Source organism: Mangifera indica, chromosome 3, assembly GCF_011075055.1.
Source record: "Mangifera indica cultivar Alphonso chromosome 3, CATAS_Mindica_2.1, whole genome shotgun sequence".
Taxonomy (NCBI): domain Eukaryota; kingdom Viridiplantae; phylum Streptophyta; class Magnoliopsida; order Sapindales; family Anacardiaceae; genus Mangifera; species Mangifera indica.
The window spans coordinates 5,877,278-5,892,640 of NC_058139.1; the positions used below are offsets into that span (position 1 = coordinate 5,877,278).

The following is a 15,363-nucleotide window of genomic DNA, read 5'->3' on the forward strand; positions in this document are numbered from 1 at the left end:
GCAACCGCTGACGCCTTTCTTCTGGTATGTCTTCAATTTTTTTCCTAATAATAAAAAGTACATAATGAGAAAGTAAAAAAATTAACAGCAAAGGCATATAGTTTAATAGAAAATGTAAAAAGGAAAAAAATATATGCATAGTAAAAAAAATAAACATCCAGTGTCAATCAGGAACCTGAAGTAAAAACAGATTTAGCGAACAATCTAACCAATGAAATCCCATTACAACTCATTACGAAATTTAGACATGGCCTAGCAAATAGATAATCTTACAAAGCAATCATTTCTACAATGCCTCAGACATTTATATGTCGCCATTCATCAATATGTCCACTTTAATATAAGCTTATAATTTCTTCAATCTGCATAATCATTATACGAGCCAAATCCTTCAATGTTTCAACAAATATATGCATTTCTCACACAGCCGAAAACATAACACATTGATTCTACATCATCAAGCACGGTTGAATCTAAATCACCAAATATAATTCGCTTGAAAGAGTTCTGAGTACTAAATTCATTAATACTAACCAAAGATAAGCAGCTGGATTGTATGAAGCGGGTCAAGAGGGATCAACTCCTTAGGAGGATCAAGGAATGAAACTACATCTTCTTCATCCAAGTAACTTATTTTCCCACCTGGGAGAATCTCATATGGTTTCTCATCCCAAGCTGACAATTGTGCTTTTACACCAACAAAGAGTTGAGAACCTGGAAAAAAATCACATAAACAAACAAATTTGTTAGTTTTATTAAAGTTTCATTCTTGAATAACAAAAGAGAGGAGTTTGGGTGCCTGTTGAGATTGTGAGACGGAGACCGCAGCGCCGACTGCAGGGGAAGTGTGTTTGCCGGGAAAAGGAAGAACAGAGCGGCAGCGGTGGTGGGTGAAGAATGTGAGAGGTACTCATAACGATCATCCTCCAAAGACATCATTTCCACCAGGAGGGTTTAGTGGGTTTTCAGTTTGGGGTTTTGGGTTAAAATGGAATTATTTATACTGTGAGGGTGAACAAAAAATAAAATAGGGAATCCAGGTCACACTTTAATTTCTAAACAAATTTGAGGGTTTCCATTTGGGCTAAATAAGCCCGGCCCAAGGCCATAACAGTAATATTAGAGTTGAAGCTCAGGGTGATGCCAAGACTTAAACACCGCTGGTGGTGGTGGCTGGGTTGCACTTTCAATCATCGTTTTGAGTACCGAAACTCTCATACAGAGTGAGATGGCGTCAAATGCAGCAGTGCCGTTTTGGAGAGCAGCGGGGATGACATACGTAACATACTCTAACATCTGTGCGAATCTGGTGAGGAACTGCCTAAGGAACCACATAAGAGCGAAGCCATCACTCGCGAGAAGGTTCACTTTTCAATCTCAAAGTGGGAAGATGGAAAACCCCAGAAGCCCAGTACGTTATTTTTCTCAACCCGATCCATATTTTTTAATTGTTTTTTTCCATTTGGGTTCTTTGGTTTTTGTTTGTTTTTCGATGTACTGAGCTCCATTACTGAATTGAAAGTGATCATTTAAGAACAACCCCGTCTGTATTTAATTATATGGGTCGTTTTCTATTCTGGGCATTTGATTTTTTTTTTTTTTGGTATTTGAAGTCGAAAAACCTAGACTTTGGTTGATAAAAATTGGAAGTTTTAGAGATTCAATCTTTTATATTGTGATTTGCTTTTTTATATTTATTAATTTTGTTTTTTTTTTTTGAAATTATGGGTTGTTGATCTTTCTCTGTTTGAAATTTGAGAAACCGATTCTTCGTTTCATAAAATGAATTTTTGAATACGAACTCAGGACATGAGATAGTAATGGTGATTGTTGTTGCCTTGTTGATTTGGCCTAATTTTGTTTATTTTTTAACTATTGATTGGTGGTGAATTGTTTAGGAATTACAATAAATGGCTTATAAGCTGTTGTGGAGGATTGTCCACATTTAATTTTGAATTTTTAAGACAAATGAGGGTTATTTTCGATTAACTTCAGTTAGTGATAGCTACTAGAGGATGAACTTTGTCTTTTGTGTCACGTCTTATACCCCTTTTCTTTCTGTTGTAATGTTGTTGCATATTAGATTTGCTACCTACGATAAGTGCAAATTATGGTATGTATTCAATGGTTTTGAAGCAGACTTGTAATGTGATGGCTTGTATATGCACCTTAGATTATGGTTCATGATTTTGGAGACTAGCAGTTTCTCTTTCATTACAGCCTTTATTTTGTGGTGTTCCAATACCACTAGTTCTAGCCATGACCTAACCTTATGGCTGTTGATTCTTGCCCTTTTTCCTCCTATTTTCTTTGGCTTTTATCTGATTTCAGCTAGCATCTCCTTTCTTTGTATTGACTGTATATATTCTCATGGATGATTGGTGTGGTATGTAGGCTTAACATTTCTCAACCAAATTGCAGTTTATTATATCATACCCAACTTTCCGTCTTGAGAGATCCAGTTAGCTTGTAGACCATTTAACCTTTAAGCTTCTTCCATGATTAATTTTTGCCAACTTGAGAGAATGATTGGGCCAATTCAAATGGAATTGCTTGTCTCTTAACCCATTTAAATCTCTTGCTGGAACATCCCTTATGGATAGACATCAGTTCATTTTATTTATATTCATGTATGCTTTTACAAAGGAAAGTAAATTATGGAAGAAAACATATGTTCACATATATGTATTATTGGTTGACAATCACTGTGCTTGCAATGTTGGTGAAGGTGCTTTGGCCTTGTGAAGATATTAGGTTTTGGCTGTTTCTTTGGCTAATAGGTATCAAGGAGATAGAGTACTTTTTAAGACTTGGTGATAATGGTTGGTTTCTTGTGAGATATACCCCTAATCCTTGCATTTTAATGGGTTTTGGTTTCCTAACAATTTCAAGATGGTTCTTCTTTATACTCTTGTTTTTCAGATAATTGAAATCAACTTCTAGCTGTTATGTGTTTTTCATTAGTGGTGAGATATTGGTCATTAGTGTTTGATTATCTGTCATTATCATCATTACTTTGGTTTTTTGCTAATCAATGTTCTTAGTTGTTTCTGATGAAAAATATTCATATGAAGGATCAACATAATTACCTCAGCAAGCAATTTCTTCTTTTATCTCAGTGTTACCTACATACATATATATATATTACAGTGGCTCACTTTATATAAATACTATATATGTTTATATATTAAACCAATTTTCTCTAGACAAGTAGTCTGATGACTTTTTGGTTATTGTTATCAGCTATTCGATCTGATTCACCTGAAGAATGAGTCAGGATGGAAAATCGCTCTTTGAATGTCAGCATGGAGCGTGCATCATTTACTCGGGAAGCTTCATTTCATTATGTCATTTTGGTAGATTTAATTTTATCAAGCTTGGACCTCTCAAATCAAACAAGATTTGGATTTCTGGTTCTGCAGGTTAATGCACATGTAATAATGTTATTGGCATCTGCTCTTTGAAATATACTTGTTACATCAATCCTTTTATGGAAATTGATGGGTTACTCTATTTTCCGTATTAACCTGCAATGTTTACCTGTAGTATGACACTGAACTTGATAAATTTGAGCTCCTCTGAGATTAATAAGATCTGGCTATATTTATGCCAAACACCAACAGAGTAAAAGGAAATTTTCTTCTTTTTTCATTTTAATAACAAGTCTGGCAACTCTTTTTCAATATCTGCAAGATCTTTGCAAAACCTATATTGTGGCTTGTTGAGCTTTTATAAATAACAAAGCTTCCATGTTTTAATCGATGCTATAGAATTTTGCTTCAGTAGGAGATGATGTACAAGATGTAGAAATAAAGAAGCAAATGAAAAAGGAATGCGGACCAATCAATTCATGTGCTTGATCCTTTCCACTTGGAACAGGAATTTGTTGGGGGTAGTTATAATGGCATATTTCTGTACAAGCACAATCAACAGTAAGCACCTAACTTTACGGAATGTATTAACTATAGAGATAACAGTTGTTCCAAAACGTACACGCTATCACAAAATTTGATGGGATTGAGTGCTAATTTGGTCATAGATGATGGCGTCATTGGTACCAAATAAGAGTAGTTACATTAAGGCCCTGTGGCCAAAACACTTAAAGCTAACTAGCCAACATTATAGAACAAAAAATCTTGGAGAAGCGTGACTTATTATAATATTTTTACAAACGGTTACCTATTTCCACCAAGATTTAGTATGAAAAATGTAGCCCCATCAAAGTGAAGCTATGACAATAATCAATAAATAAATAAGGGGTAAATTACTATTTTCCAAACAAGATTTGGTGGTATTGCCCATCACTAAAACGTGCTGGGCGCATTTTGATAGTATTTTGGGTGAATAAAATTTGCATTCTGGGTATCAGCCAATGCTTGGTAGCAAGTAAATTGACAGTCAACCAAACAAAGAGCTCAACCATTTGGTCCCTAAGATATGACCTACCTCGATGAAAGCCAGTACAATCTGATTCTAACATTTAGGTCCTTTTGGTCCCTAAGGTACGGTCTTAGATTTTTTTTTTTTTTAATCTTAAATACCCTTCATATGCAAATTTTTTATTTTCTTTATAGATGGAATTGTACCAAAATTTTCTATCAGCACCAGTATTGTTTTTAATTTCATTTTAAAAAATAAAATAAAATAGGAGTACCTTATTGAACTTTGAAGGTAACAATTATAATAAATAGTCTCTTCCACCTTATACATTATAATTAATCTTAATTTTATTTAAACTTTACATTTATTCAAAATTCTTTATATAATTAAATATCAACTAAATCTAAAAGTATTGTGATTATTTTGCCAATCCTATACAATTTTGAGGACAACAATAACTTATATTCAATTAAAATTACAAGTCATCCAACTATACCACAATCGACCACCACCCACTACTCCTATCAACACCACTTAACAAAATATTCCCACCACTTAAGCAACCACCACCACCACCCATCACCAAAAACACTTTGGATTTAGACAAAATGAAATCGAGATTGATTAGTATAAAATCTTTCTTGTTCAATTTATCAATATCTTGAATTCACCTTAATATTTTCTATCAAGATAAAACATGATAAACGAGTCAAAATTGACCGACCACTTATTAAAGTGATATTCCTATAATGTCGATCAAGTTGTCATTACACACACTTTAAACTTTTTTATTTAATCTCTATATTTCGATTTATTATAGTTTCTCCATTGTCATTTCTCATTTAACCCTCATCTTTGATTTGTTGCAATTTTCTCTTATTCTTCACACTTTGATTTAGTTTTAAATAGGGATACATTTCAATAAAATTATATCTTAATTATTACGAACATATTAATAAGTTATAACTAATAATATTTCAAATAATTTATTTTTATGATAATATTTTATATTTTTAATAAAGAATTATTCAAATAAAAAGTGTATCCTAAGTGTTATTTAGGGTAAATTTGAGACAAGTCACACTTGAGCTCAACCAATTTTTTAAAACATTAGCTCGAACTCAATATGACAAGTGGTGCTAGAACTTGCCTATTATAGACTCAATATTGTGGATATAGCTTGAGTTCATGTAAGCAAAGCTTAAGTTTAACAAACTTAAAGTAAAATAACATTATTTCAAATCTAATCATATGATAAAACAACGTCATTTTATATTGTTTCTATAATGTAACACTAGGGCAAATAATATTATTTCAAATTAGCTAAAATAATATTATTTTATCTACATACATGATTCACTTGTAGGCCTATCAGCCAAACACCCCATTACTTGGTCTCAATAGTATTGTATACCCATGACTCAAGCTCGAATATAACCACTCATTTTAAGTGCATTCCAGGTGAATTAGTAGTTGTGCTTAAGCGAGGACAACTTGAATCCATCCCTCAGTGTCACTGGATCTTTGTGCTTAGGCTAAACCTCAAGGACCACAATGTATTTATGTGACCAAACAAAATGAACCCGAGCACGCTCGAGTAAATCCAGCGAGGAAAAGAAAAGAAAATTATCGGAGGCAAAGAGAGTCGTGCTGTGCTGGCTTTCGCCACCAACTGCTCGGTTCTTTTCACCAACATCAAAGCCACCACCACCTCTTTCTCAGATCTAACTTTGATTCCGATCTTCATATTCGCCTGATCCGCCGATATATTTCATTACAACATGTCAGCAACCAAGACGGCTCGGTCTCGGGCAGCGCCGGCTAAGGAAAACGGCGCCGCCAAAGTTGAGGAAGGTTTGAACTTGTTCAAGTCAGACAAATTCGACGCCGATGTCTATGTCAAGTCCAAGTGCTCTCTTAACGAAAAGGTTCGTCTTTCTCTTTGTTATATGTATCGAAATGATGTTAACTTGGCTAACAATAATCATTTTCTTTTGTCGTGGAACTGCGTGAATTGTTAATTTTTTTTATTTGTTTATGCGTTATAGCGAGTTTAGAAATGAGAATTTGTATTTGTTTTACTTTGAAATAGGAATTAAAGCAGTTATGTTCGTATCTTCTGGATTTGAAGAAAGCTTCTGCTGAAGAAATGCGTAGAAGTGTGTATGCTAATTATGCGGCCTTCATTCGGTTAGTGTTGATATATTATTATATTTACTCTTGAAATTAGTGGGAAATTATTTTTTTTTGTTCTGTTCGAGTTATGTTTGTGCATTGAGTGTACTCCTAAGTGGTGAATTCTCAAGTATTATTAGACCGGTAAGATCTTATAACTTTTCAAGAAAAGATGAATCTCTGAGGACGTGATTTTTTTTAAAACATTTTAGAGCGGTTATTGAGTGGCTGACTAGTTTGTCACAGTTTAACGGCCTGATAAGCATTTCAATTTTGTGTGTTTTTAGAACACTGATTTTATCTTTATGGCATGTTTAGATAATGTTTGGAAGTGGTGGGGATATGATTAATTCATTTCTGTTTTTTGATTTCAAGAGTTATGTTTATATTACAGAACTTCAAAAGAGATATCAGATTTAGAGGGGGAACTTTCGTCCATCAGAAACCTGTTATCTACTCAAGCTGCTTTAATTCATGGTTTAGCTGAGGGAGTTCACATTGATTCCTTTCTGTCAAAGTTTCTGACGTCTCTGATTCAAATGGTGATTCATTAAATCTTGAAAATAGAGGATCTTCTGACATAGAAAAATGGTCAGTAGAATTCCCTGATCTCCTTGACGTATTGTTAGCTGAGAGGAGAGTTGATGAAGCTCTTGCAGCTTTTGATGAAGGAGAAAGATTAGTTGCTGAAGCGAAGCAAAATAAAACTTTGGACCCTGCTGTCATTCAGTCTTTACAGAGTGTAGAGAATGCCATCATTGAACGCAGGCAAAGGTTAGCTGATCAGCTTGCTGAAGCTGCTTGCCAACCTTCCACTCGTGGTGCTGAGCTTCGTGCAGCCATATCAGCTCTTAAAAAACTTGGTGATGGCCCTCGTGCTCATAGTTTATTACTCAATGCACATTACCAGAGATATCAGTATAACATGCAAAGCCTTCGTCCATCAAGCACCTCATATGGAGGAGCATATACTGCTGCCCTCTCACAGTTGGTGTTCTCTTCTATTGCTCAAGCTGCTAGTGATTCATTGGCTATATTTGGTAGGGAGCGTGTTTATACGTCTGAGCTTGTGATGTGGGCTACAAAACAGACAGAAGCTTTTGCTCTTCTTGTAAAAAGACATGCCTTAGCTTCTTCGGCGGCTGCTGGTGGATTAAGAGCTGCTGCAGAGTGTGTTCAAATAGCTCTAGGTCATTGTTCTTTGTTGGAAGCTCGTGGCTTGGCACTTTGTCCGGTGCTCTTAAAACTCTTTAGGCCTAGTGTTGAACAAGCACTAGATGCTAATCTAAGACGAATTGAGGAGAGCACTGCTGCTTTGGTAGCTGCTGATGATTGGGTGCTTACCTTGCATCCAACAGGTACCCGTCAATCTGGAAGGTCTACCACTGCATCCCTTGGTAGTGCAGTGCAACATAAACTTACAAGTAGTGCTCATCGGTTCGCTTTGATGGTCCAGGTCAGCAATTTGTTTACCACATCTATTTGACTAAAACAAAGCATCACGGCTCCCACACTTCCTTCCTTTCCCCATTTTTCTTATTACTTTACATGGACACAATATGGACATCATGTATGTCTTGTTAGTTCTTAGGCATATACTAGGTATGATATATGAGTAGATGTATTAGGATATTGATAGAATGAATTTTTCATATTCTTTCTCAGCGTGGCATTCGAAACTGCCCTGTTTAAGTGACTGATTTTAGTTGAAAGTTAGTTGTTGAGATGATGGACTAGTTACTTCACTAATTATATGTATTTATTAGTTCCTCCCAATTTCCCCATTTTATTTTCTACTTGCTTCTTTTTTGTTCTCTTCTTACAGTCCTTGAACTTGTAAGGATAAGAAGATTTGTTATTTACATGGTGCATGCATTATGCCTGAAGTTGTACCTTGGTATACCAGAAGCAGATATTCATGTAAAATCAGCTGTCTTCTTTTATGAGAATTGATTGCCACCAGTTTATTCATTGTTAATCTCTTTGATTTTTGGATGTTGTAGCCCAAATTGTTGAAGGTCATATATTTCTTGAATTTTTTTTGATTGGTTGATTGATGTTTTCAGATTTTCTTCTCATTTGACTTCTCCATTATTGGTTGTCTAATTTTATGTTTGCTTGATGCCTGTATCATTTGCTATTACAGGATTTCTTTGAGGATGTTGGACCACTTTTAAGTATGCAGTTGGGAGGTCAAACATTGGAAGGCTTATTCCAGGTATTTAACTCGTATGTTGGCATTCTTATTAAGGCATTACCTGGATCAATGGAAGAAGAAGAAAGTTTTGAAGGTTCAGGAAACAAAATTGTGCGAATGGCTGAAACAGAAGCTCAGCAGATTTCATTATATGCCAATGCATCAGTACTAGCAGATGAACTATTACCACGTGCAGCCATGAAACTCTCTCCTATGAATCAAGCAAATTACAGGGATGATACTCAAAGAAGGACTCCAGATAGGCAAAATCGTCACCCTGAGCAACGAGAATGGAAGAGGCGACTTGTGAACTCAGTGGATAGATTAAAAGATGCTTTCTGTCGACAGCATGCTCTAGATCTCATTTTTACTGAAGATGGTGATAGCCATCTCAGTGCTGACATGTATATAAACATGGATGGAAATGTGGATGAGTTGGAATGGTTTCCATCTTCAATATTTCAGGTAAAATTTTAATTACATTGAGGTTCTCTCGCAATATTTTGCCTGCCTCATTTGTTGCTAGTCTTCTAAAGTAAAGGCTTCTGGGATATTTATTTTGACTTTTACATTTCATATTTATATAATATTATAAAATAAATAAGTTTTTTATGTCCTGGAATCATTCTTTCCATTGACAAAGTGTTTTCTGTTCTATATGTAAATCCTTTACAAGATATTAAATGCTCTTTTATTTATAAAGTTTGAGTTCACTATGCATAATGACATAATGACCCATTTAATTGAATAATGACTTAGCTAAATTAAGATTTATTATACAAAATAGGAACTTTAAAAGAATTATAACAGGCTTCAACAATTTTTTTGTTCCATGTGTTCAATTCCTATCTAAATTCTATTTTAATCGAAATTTAGTCATAGAATTCTATTTTGCATCAAATTTCCCAGGAAAGAAAAATTATACTGAACTGCTAAGATCACTGAGTTTTCTTTTAAAGTATTGATCTTTTGAAATTTGCATCTTTTGCCCAGTAGTAAATATTATTCTTACAATATCTTGATATAGCTGTACTTATTATTGGGATTAAACTGTGCTATTAAATAAAATCTCTCCCTGTGCGCTTTCAAAAATGTATGCATATCTATGTATGTACTTCTTATTGGGGTTGAACTGAGCTGTTAGATAAAACTGTCCTTCTCCCTTCCCCTCCCTCCCCACCCAGAAGTCTACTCACTCATCAATTAAGTATGTTTGTTTATATGCAGGAATCTTTTTGTATGACTCAGGACTGTATTCTTAAAGTTTTGCTCATTGTAAAATTATTCTCCCTCCAACTGGTTTGAAATCCAATATGCATGTGTTTAGTATCTATGCATTTATGGGAGTGATAAATATATCTGTAATATCTCTCGGTTCTAAAGCTTCTTTAAAAATAACATTTTTGTTACCTCTTTGGTTGTCTGTGCAGTCATATCCTCTTAAGCTTCTAAAGCTCTAGAATTTACATGTTTTGGTGGTATTTGACATTTTGGTTGACATACTTTTTGATTGGCCCTTTTGAGTGGTTTTAGTAGTCATTAAGTGGTTTTTTGGTAAAACTAACTTGATTGGAAAATAATCGTGGTTGTGTAAAGTGGTTATCTTCATTTTTGAGATAAGTTTGGTGCTACTTAACCGCTAGCCTTGAATTTCTGGCGGTCAGCTGAAGAAATTGTTGGAGAAGCTTCTGAATTGTCATCATTTGTGAAGTATAAAAGGAAATCATGTACAACTTTTATATATCTGCTTCAAATTTTGTGTAATATGATACACATTCATATTTTGTTGATTTTATATTTTTGTTTGCAGTTCTGAGTTTTTTTTCTATGATGCAGGAACTTTATGTAAAACTAAACAGGATGGCTAGTATAGCGGCAGATATGTTTGTAGGAAGGGAAAGATTTGCGACACTACTATTGATGAGACTGACAGACACTGTCATTTTATGGCTTTCAAATGACCAAAGCTTTTGGGATGATATTGAGGATGGGCCCAGGCCTTTAGGACCTCTTGGTCTTCAACAAGTATGGAAATCTGGCATCCATCTATTTGTTATTTTTTTGGCACTACTGAGTTTTTGTAATAAACTATTTATTTATTGTTGCATGTGCAGTTCTGTCTTGATATGAAGTTTGTCATATGCTTTGCTTCTCAAGGTCGCTACTTGTCACGGAATTTGCATAGAGTTGTCAATGAGATCATATCTAAAGCCATTGCAGCATTTGCTGCTACAGGCATGGATCCCTATAGGTAAATGATGTAGTTTTTTTTGGAAATCAGTTTCATTTTTTTAAATAATCCTAAATTATTATCCATTTGGATACATTTATAATGATGCATTATATTATGCATGTATATTTCCAAAGTTCGATTTTAAACTTTTTCCTCAGGGTACAAAGTAATTGATATGCAATGTTTATTCATCCTCTTACTGTAACTGGAAATTTGTGATATATATCATATACATGTCATATTTCAACCTCAAAAATTACAAGTTGAAAAATTGGACTGTGGAATAAATTCAAAAGTGATAGTCAGCAAACATTGAGTTTGCATTTCGTGAGAACTCTTTGATCAGCATTTTGCCTTTTTGAAGAGGTTTCTCTTGATATGGTGTTTGGTGTTCTTTAGGATTAGGTTGTCTTGATTTAGTTATCCCTATGAAAAACTGTTACATGATACTAGGAATGCAAATGGCTGGTTTATTTCCATTTGTTGTCCTTTTTATCACTTGAGTATTATCAAAATGATGATGTCAGGAGGGAAGAAAATGGGAAGTTTGGATGTCTTTCTGATATTTTAATTTTATTGGAGGGACTGCTCGGTGAAATATTTAATTCCTCAGTTATGAGGATATTTTATATTAATTGGGGTTAATAGCTCCTATCTTTTTCATACATCTAGTCCTGTAGTTGAGTCATATCTTAGAATTTGAAAATCCTGTTGTTAGATATCTCTTATTTTGAATAAGACTGCAATTTGTCTAACCCTTTTTTTTTTTTTTTTGCTTTGTAGGTTGGTGAAGTGACCAATCTAGAACAGATCTCTCTCTGTTTATATCTCTTTTTGGTCACACTTTATGAAGACAGCAAAATGTCAAAATAACTGTACTGGAGGAACTACTTCAACTGACAGTAGATTCTTTCAAAATTAGCAGTATACTTTGAAACTGGTGAGAACCTGGTAAATGTTACCCAGCAAGTGGTTAATTCACTGCTGAAATTAAATGATGTGATGAAGTCTCCAGCACTGAGTTTAATGAAGAGAAAAACAAGTATAGAAGTGAAGAGGCTTAGATTTGAGAATAAAGATTGTGTAAGAAGATTCTGGATTTGAATTTTGACATGGAGATTTTTGAAAAAAGATAGTTTAGAAAATACAGAGTTGTCAATAGAAAGACAGGATTGATATAGGTTAAAAGAAACAAAGAGTAATTTACATAAGCGTGCAGCTCTGTCTGGCTACATGGGTTTGCTTGGATGGAGTTTGTTTCTGTTTGTTTATATTACAAAATTTTAGATGATATCAGTAGTTATCCCTGACAGTCTTCTGCCTTTTCCCTTTCTACGCAGATTAACAAAGACCTCAAAAGATTTTATTTCTCTTGCTTCCATTGAAGTTCTTCTATTGTTTTCCTGACATTTCTTTCCTCACTTTTCTGAGAACACCTAGGGGATAAAGTGACAGAAGCTTCATGTAATTGGGAATTCAGAATATCTAAAGTTTTTCTAAGTACTTTTTAGCTCCTATATGAGCTAGTCTGTTCTTCTTTTCTGAACAACTTTTAAAATCTAAAGGAAATCTTTGGAGCAAGATGAAATTTAACTTCAATTAGCTCTGTATGGGTCTTTTAATTTATCGTATACATAATTGCTTTGCTTTTTATTTGCCCATTTAACTTTCCTGGAAACATCTATGTTTATCTTCTTCCCAAACCTAAATTATCTACCTTTATAACTCTTCATCTCCCATGATGTTACCTTTGGAAGTCACCCCTTAGCAGTTAGCTTTGAGGGCTTTAAGGTGTCTCCTGCATTTTAATTATTCCAATTTGGTGACCAAGCTCTTTGCCTTTTAGATTTTTTTTTTCTAGTTACAAATAAGCATTATGAATTGTATGTAGATTTTAAATGTTTTTCTCTGACCATGTTATAGTTGTGACATCAATATTAGCAATAAATTGACTGCATCTTGTGAAATTACTGAGCTTGGTCAAAGATTCCTCCTCAATCTATGCATTGTTGGAAGTTACAACCTGTGTTTCTTTTGACCTTTGATTATGGCTATCTTTGATCAAGGATCACATGCTTCTATAAATTATTGTCAAATTGACTTGGTTGTCCATGTTTTGCTGTTCCAAATTGCAAGTCATCAATGAGTTATTTATTATTATGTCAGATACCTCCATCTTTTTCAACATAGATTTGGAAAAAGACTTGTCTAAAGCTTAATTTTTGAACAACTTCCTTTGATGCAAAATAGCATGAACGTTGATTTTGCCTCATAATATTACCATTAATTCTTTTGTTCGTTTTCCTTTTGGATTTGATATTATCAAATGAAAAGAAATTGGTTTGCATTGGCATTTTGGTATTTTGAGATGTAGCTTTCATAAAATATCCTACTCATTTAGGCTGAGATTTTATTTTATTTTGTTATCAGTGTGCTGCCAGAGGATGATTGGTTTAATGACATTTGCCAAGAAGCAATGGAAAGATTAAGTGGGAAGCCTAAGGAACTTAACAGCCCAACTGCCTCTGTCTCAGCACAGTCAATTTCTTCTGTAAGATCCCATGGGAGTTCATAATTGATGTATATTTCTCTGTATATTAGACAGCCAACAGTGTGCCATTAATTTGCAGGTGAGTGATTGTGTTCATAATTAGACACCATTTTTCTTTCTTCTTCTCTTTTTCCTTTCCTTTAGGTTTCAAATTTCTTGCTTTTATTTTTCCTACATTTTTCAAATTTTGCTGCATCACCCAAAACTGTATAGGTTGATGCTTGTATGATACCTAAAATTAGGAGTTCGTTTTTTGTTTATGGTTAAGCAAGTATTTTCTGTTTGTAAATGGTGATCTCTTTATTTCAAAATTTATACTATTCTTTGACAATGGTGGATGCAGTTTGTGGTATTCTTCTAAGCATCAAATCCAAATTTAAGACATTCTGTGAAGTAAAATAGAGGGAGAGAAATTTATTTTTTTCTATCAAATCTTAAGTAGACAGTTATGATTACAACATTTAGAGGCTGTAAACATACAAGGAATAAGGTAAACTGAATTAGGCTAGGTTACTGGTAACAAAACTGCGAAATTGTCAAGACCTAGCTTCATTTGCTTGTCAGGGGTGTTCACATATGATAGTCCTTTGATGACTTCTCTCGTGTCAGGCCTGATGTTTGGCTCCTTGGTGCAAGTCTGCAGAAAGCACTCCAATTACTTGTTTCGGGATATTTGAATCCAGAATTTCCTCCTTTCAACAACATGATTGATTTATACATTGGTTTCCTTCTTGCTATTAGAGAACCCATTAACTATATAAATCAGACTACTTGTTCTTTGTGAAAATGCATTTTCTGTTAATGGGATCATAAAAGACTTTTTGGTTAAGAGATTTGAGTGCAGGATAACTCCAGAAGTAGAATGAATAGAGAAGTGCCTGGCGCCGTGTAATCAATTGTACCTGGAATTAAGATTGAAGATTTTGTAACAGGAGACTGATACAGGAGCTTAGCAATTCCAAAGCCAGATATATAAGACTCCGTCTCAGAAGTCTATATATTCCAACCGTTAACAACAAGATTTTATAGGAAAATAGCACATCTTACATTCGTCGTCAGACTAATTATCGTCTTTATTCGCCTGAAACTCCTTTTATAAATAGTTTCTTCATATAGAGGCTTTTATCCTTTTCAGCTTTTTGAGTGATTTTCTTCAACAGCCTGAATAAATGTGCTTCTTCATCTAATATTCGTTATCTATGCTACTTCATTGCCATTTTAAAAGGAAATGCGTTGACTGTTTGATTATGATATAGTCCTTATTGCAGAAAATGGGCAATGGTTCTTTTTGAACTTTTTAGTTTTAATTTTCAACCCAGATACTCCAACCCCACGGAGCATACGTTGAATCATGTCTATAAATGCAGTGTCCGTAAAATAGAAATACTCCTTACCCAAAAAAGGTAGACAATCTTGTTACTAAACAACCATACTACTAAAAGCTAAGAGAAATGATAACCTCTCTGAAATATAAGATTTATGGTAAACTTTATTCTTTTCACATTCTATCACTCTTCTTCACAGTACAAGACGATGTTTCATGTCAGCAATATCACTTGTTTTTTTTTTTTTAAACCCTCTCTTTATACTGTCGGCAAGAGTCAACAAGAAATGTGAAAAGAGAATATTACTAACATCAAGTCAAAGATGAAGTTTCCTCGGACACCATAATATATCCTTCCCACCTCAAATTAATAATTTAAATACCAAGAAACACCACAAAAACCAAAGATGATAAAATATGCTGCAGTTGAACACCTGAAATAACATGGTCCACAAAAAGAGAGACAGAGAGAGAGAGCAGGGCAAGGATTGAGAAAGCCCATG

The 15,363-nt window shown here is 34.2% G+C and overlaps 2 pseudogenes; both read left to right on the forward strand.

Annotated features, from left to right (window-relative positions):
- The first annotated feature begins 1,097 nt into the window (after positions 1 to 1,097).
- Positions 1,098 to 3,614, forward strand: LOC123210755 (annotated as a pseudogene).
- A 2,265-nt stretch (positions 3,615 to 5,879) lies between these two features.
- Positions 5,880 to 13,825, forward strand: LOC123211893 (annotated as a pseudogene).
- The last annotated feature ends 1,538 nt before the right edge of the window (positions 13,826 to 15,363 follow it).